This window comes from Cupressus sempervirens, chromosome 2 (genome assembly GCF_028749045.1).
Source record: "Cupressus sempervirens isolate cs-2001-9-10 chromosome 2, ASM2874904v1, whole genome shotgun sequence".
NCBI lineage: Eukaryota > Viridiplantae > Streptophyta > Pinopsida > Cupressales > Cupressaceae > Cupressus > Cupressus sempervirens.
Window position 1 is genome coordinate 369,462,138 of NC_143119.1, and position 12,872 is coordinate 369,475,009.

Genomic DNA, 12,872 nt, shown 5'->3' on the forward strand with positions numbered 1-12,872 from the left:
TACTGCAATAGTTTGGATGGCAATAGGTGGCATTAGGGGATCCACACTAGTAGCAATGGGTCACATGAGAGCCAGTGTTAATGATAGGCTAGCCCTACACTGAGATGAATTGTTGAGGGCATGGCTAGAATTGGACCTATAGCAGTGGGATTGGTTTAGGGGGATGGCAGATGGAGGCTCCACTAGGGAGTACTGTGACATGTGGGTGCATCTGAGGCTGATGGGGAGAGCGCAGGGTATGAAGTCGATGGTGGTGGCAGACAAGCTAGCCCAAGCAGCCCGGCAAGGGTGGTATGTTGCTAGAGGGTTGTGGCAGTGGGAAAAAGCTATTGCATAGGAGGAGGAGCCTGCCTGACAAAGGAGGAGGGTTGGGGGAGAGGAGAGGAGAGCTCAGCTAGAGAGGAGAGTGGAGGAGAGGGGAGCCCAGCCAGAGAGAAGAGGAGAGGAGGCATAGGGGCTACAGAGGGCAGTAGGGGGAGATGTAGGGGGATCATCTACTAGGGGAGGAGATGATGGATTGGTAGCCCGGTATGCTTCACTAGAGTATGCACACATACTGATGAGCCAGTTGCTCCGTGATACACAATAGGAGAGAGATCAACTCTGTGTAGAGCAGGATAAGTTTATATAGGAGTGGTTATAGCCCAAGGGCAAGTAGATAGGGTGGGTGTGGAGGTGGGGAGGCTACAAATAAAGGTGGACTGGGTTGAGCAGAGGTTGGATGCCATGATTGTGGTGTGGCATGCAGTGCAAGCAAGACTAGATACCCTCCAGTAGGAGCAAGATAGGCTGGTGGTGGAGGTGGAAACCTTACGAGTGCAAGTGGCAATGGGAGGGGGTCTAGATGAGCTATAAAGACTCTGAGTGGAGATGGAGGATTTGAGGGAGAGGGCTAGATTCTACCAAGGGATGTACCATGTTGAAGTCCTAGAATCGCAGATTGAGCACTATAGGTGACCAACACTGTACCCACACAGTGATGCAAGGAGGAGGGGATAGTGGATGGAGCACTAGGAGGGAGAGTACAGGTTAGGGGGAGGACTGATGAGGCCACCACCTCCACCACCAACAGCACCAAGGGTTGGGAGAGGGGTAGAGGAGGAGACTGATGATGTGGGGATGATGGATTGAACATCGATGAACATGTCATTTTTGGGATATTGAGTATTTTGTACATATCAGCTTTTTGAGATACGTGGAGATTTTGTGTGAGCTCAAACCCGTTTGTGTGATATGGATATTGTACACTAATGGACTGTTATTCTTGCATTCTTTCATTGATATATAGATCTGATGATTCTAGTGAGACATGTGTTATGGACTGTTGATGTTATGAGCATTGTTGATGTATGTTTAGAGTGATATGTGTGATATGCAAGATGTGATTTACTTATGATGAGAGATATGGTTTTGCTAACATTTTATGATGTAGGATGTGATAGATGATGAGAAATATGATGTTACTAATAGTTTATGATGCAAGATGTGATTTACTTATGATGAGAGATATGGTTTTGCTGATAGTTTATGATGCAGGATGTGATTTGCTTATGATGAGAGATATGGTTTTGCTAATAGTCTATAATGCAGATATGATGTGATGTGATGTGAAGTTATCTATGCTATCTTAGATGTGATGTGAGACATTTTGATGTGACCCGTGATGATGTGATTTATGATATGTCAGATATGTGATGATATGTTTTGATGTAAGCCTGGATGATGTGATTTGCGGTATGATATGGTTTGATATGCTATTTGTTTGATGATGTGAACATTTAAATAATACTCAAATGAACACAACTAGAAGATAAGTGACAAAAATAAAATGAAGCACCAACTAATGACTAAACAAGCATTTGATGATGTTTAAAATGAACAGAATGTAAAGGATAAACGTGAGAGTTATGATATGTGAACACAAATTAAAACAAAATGAAAGATGAATAACATTTTTTGTGAAATGAACCACAAACGAATGATGAATTATAGGTCTAAAATGAATCACAAATTAAAGAATAAACTATCATGAAGCACAAACTAATGATGAACTATCTTACTAAGATGAAAATGAAATACACACACACACACACACACACACACACACACACATATATGTATATATATGTATATATATACATATATATATACATATATATATATACATATATATATACATATATATATGTATATATATACATATATATATACATGTATATATATACATATATATATATGTATATATATACATATATATATACATGTATATATATACATATATATATACATATATATATACATATATATATATATACATATATATATACATATATATATACATATATATATACATATACATATATATACATATATATGTATATGTATATATATATGTATAAATATATGTATATATATATATATATATATATGTATATATATATATATATATATAATGGAAACAAACTAATGATGAACTATCACACTAAGATGAAAATGCAAAATTTATGATGCGCTTGAAAATAGAAACAAACTAAAAGATATTTCTGAGACTTATGATAAGCATGTGAGGGTATAAGAGAGATCTTGAGGTATGATAAAAAGAATACAAGCTATGATAAGACAACATGCTAGATTTTAGGAGAAACGGGACAAACCATGATGGTGGTCTTAGGATAGTGATCTATGATAGGAGATATTGACTCTAATGAGAAAGATGTTAGAGTATGAGTGACCAAAAAACTCATAGTTAGGAGGATAGTGATGATTAGGGCTAGGGTAGTGATTTATGATAGGGATCACATCATGATGAGGATGAACAAGAATTGATGTTCAAGTATTTGAATCAAATGATTCTAAGGGTGGAAAAAGTGAGAGTTCAAGGGAGAGAGGTGATGAAAAGGAGAAGGATACCAGGGGTTATGAGAATAAATGTGAAGTGTAGGGGAAGCTTTAGCATGGGGTACTTTGTGAGGAAGTACCACTATGTAGTGTGAGCACTTTATTTGAAATAGGATTGTTAGGGATCTGCCATGGTTACTAAGAATGTCAAGGCCTTTTTCCCAAAATTCCATAGGACTGACTCAAACAAGCATGCAATAATCGCCTATGCATTACACATGATTCTTGGAGAGATCAGTGTTGGAATGGTGCTGGGTGATCCACAAGAAAACAATATTACCCAAGTGCACCATGTTTTATCAAGAAACAAAAACATGTTTGAAATATGAAAGGATAATATTGAACTGACTTGCAAGCAGAAAAAGACTATGATCAAAACCATGCCCCTAAGTTGCCCTAGTCAAAATACATGATGATATGAAATGATCATGGTGATCTTGAGGAGGAAACAATGAAAGATACATGGAAGTGATCAAACAAAATGTACAAAGACACCAAAGATTTTGCAAAGTGAAAAAGTAACCTTTTACTAAAAGGATCAACTGATGAGCTATTGATGGGTTGCAACAAGAACAAGATAGTATGTACAAGTATGACTATATAATTACATGGGAACTTTATACCAAAAAGAAATGGTAATAGGCATGTACATGATGGGGGAAAGCTCAGGATGAGAAGATAGAATTCTTAGGATACAAGGGTTTTGTGTATAGGTAGGGTTCATGTAAAGTGTGATTTATGCACAAGGGTTAGGATACTATTGTATTTACATAGGTATGGTGCATGGGAGACAAGGGTTAGTGCAGGGGTATGAGACACAAAGTTGTATGGGCTGTATACACTACATATAGTAAATTACAAGGATCAAAAGCACTTGATAAGGTACATGTGGTAGAGTACAATGGTAGAATACATCGAGTATGATACATGGGATGCTATAATATAGGAGTGAGGTGGGATGTTGCATAGTACAAAGTGTTGGAGGATGATGCGGCGAAGCATGGTAAAAAAAGAAAAACTACGAGGAGCACCTTGGAAAGATGGGGAGATGAGTGATGTGATAAAAAGTGGCAATAATGGGGGGGTGTCTGTGACAAATAATGAAAAAGTTGTAGTACACCTGGTGCCTATTTTATAGGTTTTCACCAGGGACCTATCCAAGGCACTTGAATTACCAAGTTTTCATCATTGGATGCTTATTTTTCTTTGCCCATTTCTTATTTGAGAATTTTGTCTTTAGGTGTAGAATTTCTTGAGGTGAATAATGTTGGTAGGATCATTTAGGACTTCACCTTCAAGGGTAGATAGCTGATAGGCTCCTAAGCCAAAAGATGTTGTGACCACATAAGGACCAAGCCATGTGAGCTCGAACTTGCCTTTCTTTTCTCTGTCAGCTTGAACTTTCATATTCTCTTTAAGGACCATGTCACCTTCCTGAAAACTATGCAGATGGACTTTCCTGCTGAAATTGTGCTTGAGAGATAGACCATTAGGTAGTTGTAGGCTTGTTTCCTTTTTTCATCAAGTTGATCAAGTTGAGTAAGTTGAGCCACTCTATATTCTTCATCAGATATCTATCCTCATAGATAAATACATAGTGATTGGAGTTCAACCTCAATAGGTAGGACTACTTCAGCACCATAGACCAGGGAGTATGGAGTTGTGCTAATGGCTATATGGAATGAAGTGCAGTATGCCCATAGGGTGAGATTAATTTGCAAATGCCAATCATGGTCAGAGTCATTGACAGCTTTCTTGAGGATTTTGAGCAGGGTTTTATTAGTTTCCTTTGCTTGACCATTACCTTGTGGGAAATATGGGCTAAAAAAGTGGTGATGGATGTGAAGGGAAGTGCATAATTCCTCCATATTGAGGTTTTCAAAATTGCCTCTATGGTCTGTAAAAATGGTAGATGGGATGCCGAAGTGACATATGATATGATACAAGATAAACTTGGAAACTTGAACTCTCGTGGCAGTAACAAGGGGAACTGCTTTAACCCACTTAGTAAAATAATCAGTGGTAGTGATTATCCACTTGTGCCCTTCTGAAGAAAGTGGTGCAATAAGACCAGCAAGATCAAATCCCCAATAGGCAAAAGGCCATGGTGGTGCAATGGGTTGCAAGTCCTATGCTAGAGCCCAGATTAAATTAGCATGTTCTTGACAAGGTAAACATTGTTTCAAAAATTCACATGCATCATGTTCTAGAGTAGGCCAATAGTATCCAGCCCAAAGGATCTACTTTGGTAGCACCATCCCGCTCATGTGAGCACCAAAAAGTCCAACATGTACCTCCTTGAGAGCCATCACAGCCTCATTTTGATCTAAACATCGAGAGAGAGTATCATGATAACCACGATGATATAGGGTTTAGGCGATGATAGTGTAACATGAAGCTCTGTGAATAAGGTTTTTTCATTGGGTTCATGTGAGATGAGAAGATATGATACCATTTAGTCATTGAGAGACTTGACTAGATTATCATCATTGAGCACTGACAGGTTGCCTTGATGTTCTTTAACCCAAATGGCATCATGGTGTAGCAGAATGTGCCCCAAAGTGTAGTGAATGTCATTTTATGTTGATCTTCTTCTATAATATGAATCTAATTATACCTGGAGAAACCATCCATTAGTGACAAGAGTTCATGACCTACGGTGAGATCCACAATTATGTCGATATTTGGTAGTGGAAAGTCATCTTTTGGACAAGCTTTATTAAGATCCCTTAAATTGGTGCGAATCCTAATATCACCAGAGGGCTTGGTAATAGGTACCATGTTAGAAATCCATTTAGAATAATCTATTGGCCGAATGATTTTGGCCTCTAGCAACTTTTCTAGCTTTGCTTTAACTAATAAAGCCACTTTGGGGTGCATTTTTCAAAGTTTATGTTTGATAGGCTTGGCTCCCGAATCCATTGCCAAATGATGCACAACTAGTTTGGGGTCCAAACCTAGCATGTCCTAATATGACCATGCAAAATGACCCACATTCTCGTGGAGAACCTCAATGAGAAGATCTGCCTGCTCAGGTGGTAGAGAGGCTGCAATGTATGTAATATGTGGTATCTCTGTCAAACTGATATTTATAGGCCAAGTTTCTTTTGTCAGCACTGAAGATATAGGATGTCAATGCTCTTGTGGGGGGAGGATGAAATCTCCATCTTCAGGTGCCTTTGAGAGGTTTTCACAGTCAGATACATCCTTTATTTTTTTTTCATTTTTTGAGTCACCCAATGACACTCCAGAGGAGCTTTCACCATGGGATGTTTTTCTTTTATCTTCTCACATTTTTGTTTCTTTTTGAATTTCACTTTTGTGACTAGAGATTTCCTCCTCCTCGAAGTAACCTACGGGATCTAGCTTGTAGACATATGCCAATGGTGGTGGCATCTATTTATGCGGAATTTTTGCCCCCATGAATTTAAGGAGCACGTGCTCAGTAGAGAACTCGTCAACATAAACAACACTTGGTTGGTCCCAATCTATGAGTTTGGGGTGAGCGAGGGGGAGGTCTATGAGATTCAAGGATAATTGGTAGAGCACAAAGGCTCTAAGGATTATTTTTTCAAGCAAAATATCATTGTAAGCTTTCTTTTCAACTTCCTTAGGGATGTCTTCAACCTCAAAAAGAGTGTTTTGGATGTTTGTAAAGGTGTGGCCTTCTGTTGTAGTGCCCCCAGGTGCAGGGAGTCCATAGCCCAAGCCTTTGGTTTTTTTCCCTTGGTGTGCTTCTATAGGCTATGTCATACCTAATTCTTGGTGGCCTAAACCACCTCCTTGATAATCCCATTGCTTTGTGGCCAAGCGATGCGACCAAGGATATTTTTTATTAAAGTGATCAAGAAGTGCTTTACTTTTAGGAGGTGGTTCTTTGTATAGCCATGTGCTAATGTCTGGTGTATTTTCTACTCCATCAAGGATACCTTTGGTGGCAAATATGGTAGGGCCTAGCTAGTGGAATCGAGAGGTGGTTTTCGGTATAGGCCCTTGATGTATTGGGCATCCTTGAGTATGTGGATTAGGTGGTAGAGCACTAACAGCAAAAGCATCTATGATACTATACTTGCCACAACTCTGGTAGTTGATCTTAACTATGGAAAGAGTGGAGGCTAAAATGGTGTCTAGATTGTGGTAGGTGCCAGAAGAGCTAGCTGTGGTGGTGCCAATTTCAATCCCAAGACAATGATTGGTGTATGAAGCTTCAACTGCATTACAATAAGAAAAGGGTTCAGGATCTATGTGGATGGTTATCTCAGTGCCATTATGCAGAAATTTGATGCATTGATGATATGTGGATGGAATGGCCTTCATGGCGTGAATCCATGGGCAGCTGAGGAGGATATTATATGGAAGGTTAAGACCAACTATGTGATAGAGTGTTTCTTGAGTGGCTAGGCCAACTTTGATAGGGAGCAACATGGTTCCTTCAGTAGTATGCTCCAAATTGTCATATGCCTTAATGGTGATCACCTCATTGGTGATCACTTCAGTATATCCTAACTCTTTGATGAACTTTAGCGTACATAGGTTTAGAGCCGATCCATTATCTATCATGACACATTTAACTACAAAGTTAGAAACCATGACAGTTATGCGAAGTGGGAGGATGTGGTCGGGTTCAACTACTAGGATATCAGTGGTTTTGAAGGATAAGGCACATGAGGCTGAAAGATGGCCAAACAAGTTGTGAAACTCAGTGGTGTTTATGTTAGAGGGGACATGTGACTCACGTAGAGTACTGTCAAGGATCTCTTGCTAAAGTGGGCTTGTCCATAAGAGATCCAGGATGGAGATTTGGGCTGGTGCATTTCCAAGGTGTTCCAAGATGTTATAGTATAGCCCTAGTGAAGGTGATTTTGATGGGATGCTCGAGATGGAGGTGGTCATGTTGATGGTGATCTGATTTGTGTAGATACAAGTGGACCAACTATATTAAGTCACATCTGATGGGTAGAAATTGCACATTAAGTGTCTGGGCCTTTGATATTTATGACATTGACGGATGGCTCAACTTGTGATATGCAACCAATTAAGCTACCATAGTCTAAGTATGTTGAGGTATAATTTTGAGACGTATCTCAGTTGTCACCTTGTTTACTCAGAGCATTGTTAGGTTTGTTGACAGGAGGGTTTATAGGTGCCTTTCCCAGGTTCATGTTGTGAGGAGGGAAAGCATTTTAATACATCATTAATCCTATATTAGGTGAGGGTTGTGCCCCCACTATGATCTCCTTTCGGTCAATGAGGTCCTATACATAATCCTTAAGTTACATGCATTTAAGGGTAGTGTGCCCTTTGACATGATGGAATTTGCAATATTTTTTATCTTTGTACCAAAATGCTCTAGATTGATTGGGCTCCAAGGGTTGCATTTGTGGATATCAAACAAGGTTATCCTTGGCTAATTTTTGAAGATTGAATCAAGAGGTTCCCCCAATGGGGTGTATATGTGCAGTTGCCTCTGAAAATATGGTTTACTCCCTGTCGACAGTGTGATAGCATTAGTTTTATTATGATGTGCAAGTACTTACTACTGAGTTTGCATGGGTGGCTAGTGATACACAGAGGGTTGTTGTTGATAAGGTTGTTGTTGGTAAAATGTGGTGGGAACATTGGTAGCTGCCCCAACAATATGAACCTATCAAGTTTTGGTGGCACTATTTATCACCGTATTCTTGTTTTTGTTCGAATATCGAGTTTTTTCATTGCTCAAACCTTGGTCCTGGGTGTTTTCTTTGTACAATCTAGTTACACCATCCTTAATTTCCTAATTTTAATATATAATAATATATTATATTATTCTTATTATAATCTATATATATAATTTATATTATTATTATTTTTACTAAATATAATAATGTAATATATATTATAACATAATATTTTTATTAAATATAATAGCATTATATATATATAATATATATGTTATTAATATATATAATAACATAATATTTTTATTAAATATAACAATGTTATATATATATATATATATATGTTATTAATATATATTATTATATTAATATGTATGTTATTAATATATATGTATATTATTAATATATATGACTCAGAGGGGGTCATAGGTTGACCTATGAACCCCTTCGACCAATTACACAACGACATATGTCCCTAGGGGTCCTAGGACCCATAGTGACATATTAGAATTGTTCTTATGGGTCGAAGTGGGTCATAGGTTGACCTATGACCCCTTTTCAACACATTACATGATGACATATGTCCCTAGGGGTCCTAGGACCCCTAGGGACATATTAGAATCATTTTTATGGGTTAAAGAGGGTCATAGGTTGACCTATGACCCCTTTTGACCCATTAAATGATAACATATGTCCCTAGGGGTCTAGGACCACTAGGGACATATTAGAATCGTTCTTATGGGTCAAAGGGGGTCATAGGTTGACCTATAACCCCCTTTGACCCATTAAATGATGACATATCCCCCTAGGGGTCCTAGGATGCTTAAGGACATATTAGAATCATTTATATGGGTCAAAGGGCATCATAGGTTGACCTACGACCCCCTTCGACCCATTACATGATGACATATGTCTCTAGGGGTCCTAGCACCCTAGGGACATATTAGAATCATTTATATATGTCGAAGGGGGTCATAGGTTGACTTATGATCCCCTTTGACCCATTACATAACAACATATGTACCTAGGGGTCCTAGGACCCCTAGGAACATATTAGAATCATTCTTATGGGTCAAAGGGGGTCATAGGTTGACCTATGGACCCCTTTGATACATTACATGATGACATATGTTGCTAAGGGTCCTAGGACCCATAGGGACCTATTCGAATCGTTCATATGGGTCAAAGGGGGTCATAGGTTGACCTATGACCCCTTTCGACCTATTACATGAAGACATATGTCCCTAGGGATCCTAGGACCCCTAGGGACATATTAGAATCGTTCATATGGGTCAAAGTGGGTCATAGGGTGACTTATGACCCCTTTCAACCCATTGAATGATGACATAAGTCCCTAGGGGTCCTAGGACTCATAGGGACATATTAGAATTGTTCATATGGGTCAAAGGGGGTCATAGGTTGACATATGACCAAATGATGGCACATGTCCCTAGGGTTCATAGGACCCCTAGGGACATATTAGAATTGTTCATATTGGTCAAAGGGGGTCATAGGTTCCCATTAAATGATGACATATTAGAATTGTTCATATGGGTCAAAGGGGGTCATAGGTTGATCTATGACCCCCTTTGACCCATTACATGATGACATATGTCCCTAGGACCCCTAAGGACATAAGAGAATCATTCTTATGGGTCGAAGGGGGTCATAGGTTGACCTATGACCCCCTTCGACACATTATATAATGAAATATTTCCCTAGGGGTCCTAGGACCCCTAGGGAGATATTAGAATTGTTCATAAGGGTCGAAGGGGGTCATAGGTTGAACTATGATCCCCTTTGATCCATTAAAAGATGACATATATTAGAATTGTTTATATGAGTCAAAGGGGGTAATAGGTTGACCTATGAACATAATGACATATGTCCCTAGGACCCCTAGGAACATATGAGAATCGTTCTTGTGGGTCAAAGGGAGTCATAGGTTGACCTATGACCCCCTTCGATGCATTACATGATGACATATGTCCCTAGGGGTCCTAGGACCCTTAGGAAAATATTATAATCATTCTTATGGGTCAAAAGGTGGTCATAGGTTGACCTATGACCTGCTTTGACCCATTACATGATGAAATATGTCCCTAGTGGTCCTTAGAACCCTAAGGACATATTACAATCATTCGTATGTGTCTAAGGGGATCATTGGTTGATGTATGATTCCCTTTGACCCATTACATAATGACATATGTCCCTAGGCATCTTAGAACCCCTAGGGACATATTCGATTATTTCTTATGGGTCAAAGGGGATCATAGGTTGACCTACGACCCCCTTAGACCCGAAAGGGGTCCTAGGTTCCCTAAGGACATATTAGAATCATTCTTATGCTTCAAAGGGGGTCACAGGTTGACCTCTGACCCCCTTTGACCCTTTAAATGATGACATATGTCCCTATGGGTCCTAGGACCCCTAAGGACATATTAGAATCATTCTTATGGGTCAAAGGGGGTCATAGGGTCACCTATGACAACCTTCGACCCATTACATAATGACATATGTCCCTAGGGGTCCTAGGACCCCTAGGGACATATTAGAATTATACTTATGGGTAAAAGGGAGTCATAGGTCAACCTATGATCTCCTTTGACCCATTACATGATGACATTTGTCACTAGGGGTCATAGGACACCTAGGGACATATTAGAATTTTTCATATGGGTCAAAGGGGGTCATAGGTTGACCTATGACCCCCTTTGACCCATTAAATGATGACATATGTCCCTAGGGGTCCTAGGACCCCTAGGGACATCTTAGAATTGTTCATATGCATCAAAGGGGTTCATAGGTTGACCTATGACTTTTTTTGACCTATTACATGACAACATCTGTACCTAAGACCCTTAGGGACATATGAGAGTCATTCTTATGGGTCAAATGGGATTACAGGTTGACCTCTGACCCCCTTCCACACATTACATGATGACATATGTCCCTAAGGTTCCTATGACCCCTAGGCACATATTATAATCATTCATATGGGTCGAATGCGGTCATAGGTTTACCTATGATCCTCTTCGACCCATTAAATGATGACATATGTCCCTAGACGTCCTAGGACCCCTAGGGACATATTAGAACTGTTCATATGAGTTAAAAGGTGTCATGGGTTGACCTATAACCCCTTTTTACCCATTACATAACAACATATATCCTTAGGACCCCTAAGGACATATGAGAATCATTCTTATGGGTCAAAAAGGTGTCATAGTTAAACCTATGACCCCCTTTGATGCTTTACATGACAATATATTTCCCTAGGGGTCCTATGACCCCTAGGAAAATATTAGAATCATTCCATTAGGTCAAAGGTGGTCATAGGTTGACCAATGACCTGCTTTGACCCATTACATGATGAGATATGTCTCTGGGGGTCCTCAAAACTCTAGGGACATATTAGAATCATTCTTATGGGTCTAAGGGGGTCATAGGTTGACCTATGACCCCTTTTGACCCATTACATGATGACATATGTCTCTAGGAGTCCTAGAACCCCTAGGGACATATTCAAATGCTTCTTATGGGTCAAAGGGTCTCATAGGTTAACCTATGACCCCCTTCGACCCATTACATGATGACATGTGTCCAAAGGCATCTTAGAAATTCTAGCAACATATTAGAATCGTTCTTATGGGTCAAAGGGGGTCATAGGTTGACCTATGACCCCCTTTGCCCCTTTATATGACAACATATGTCCCTAGGGGTCCTAAGACCCTTAGGGACATATTAGAATTATTCTTATGGGGCAAAGGGGGTCATAGGGTGACTTATGACAACCTTCGATCTATTATATGATGACATATGTCCCCAGGGGTCCTAGGACACCTACAGACATATTAGAATCATTCTTATAGATCAACGAGAATCATAGGTCAACCTATGATCCCCTTCGACCCCTTACATGATGACATATGTCCCTAAAGGACATAGGACACCTAGAGACATATTAGAATTTTTAATATAGGTCAAAGGGGGTCATAGGTTGACCTATGACCCCTTTGACCCATTAAATGATAATATATATGTCCCTAGGGGTCCTAGGACCCCTAGGGACATATTAGAATTGTTCATATGAGTCAAAGGGGGTCATAGGTTGATCTATGACCCGCTTCAACCTAATACATGATGATATATGTCCCTAGTGGTCCTCGTAACCCTAGGGATATATTAGAATCATTTTTATGTATCTAAGGGGTCATAGGTTCACATATGATCCCCTTTGACCCATTACATGATAACATATGTCCCTAGGGGTCCTAGAACCCCTATGGACATATTCAAATGCTTCTTATGTGTCAA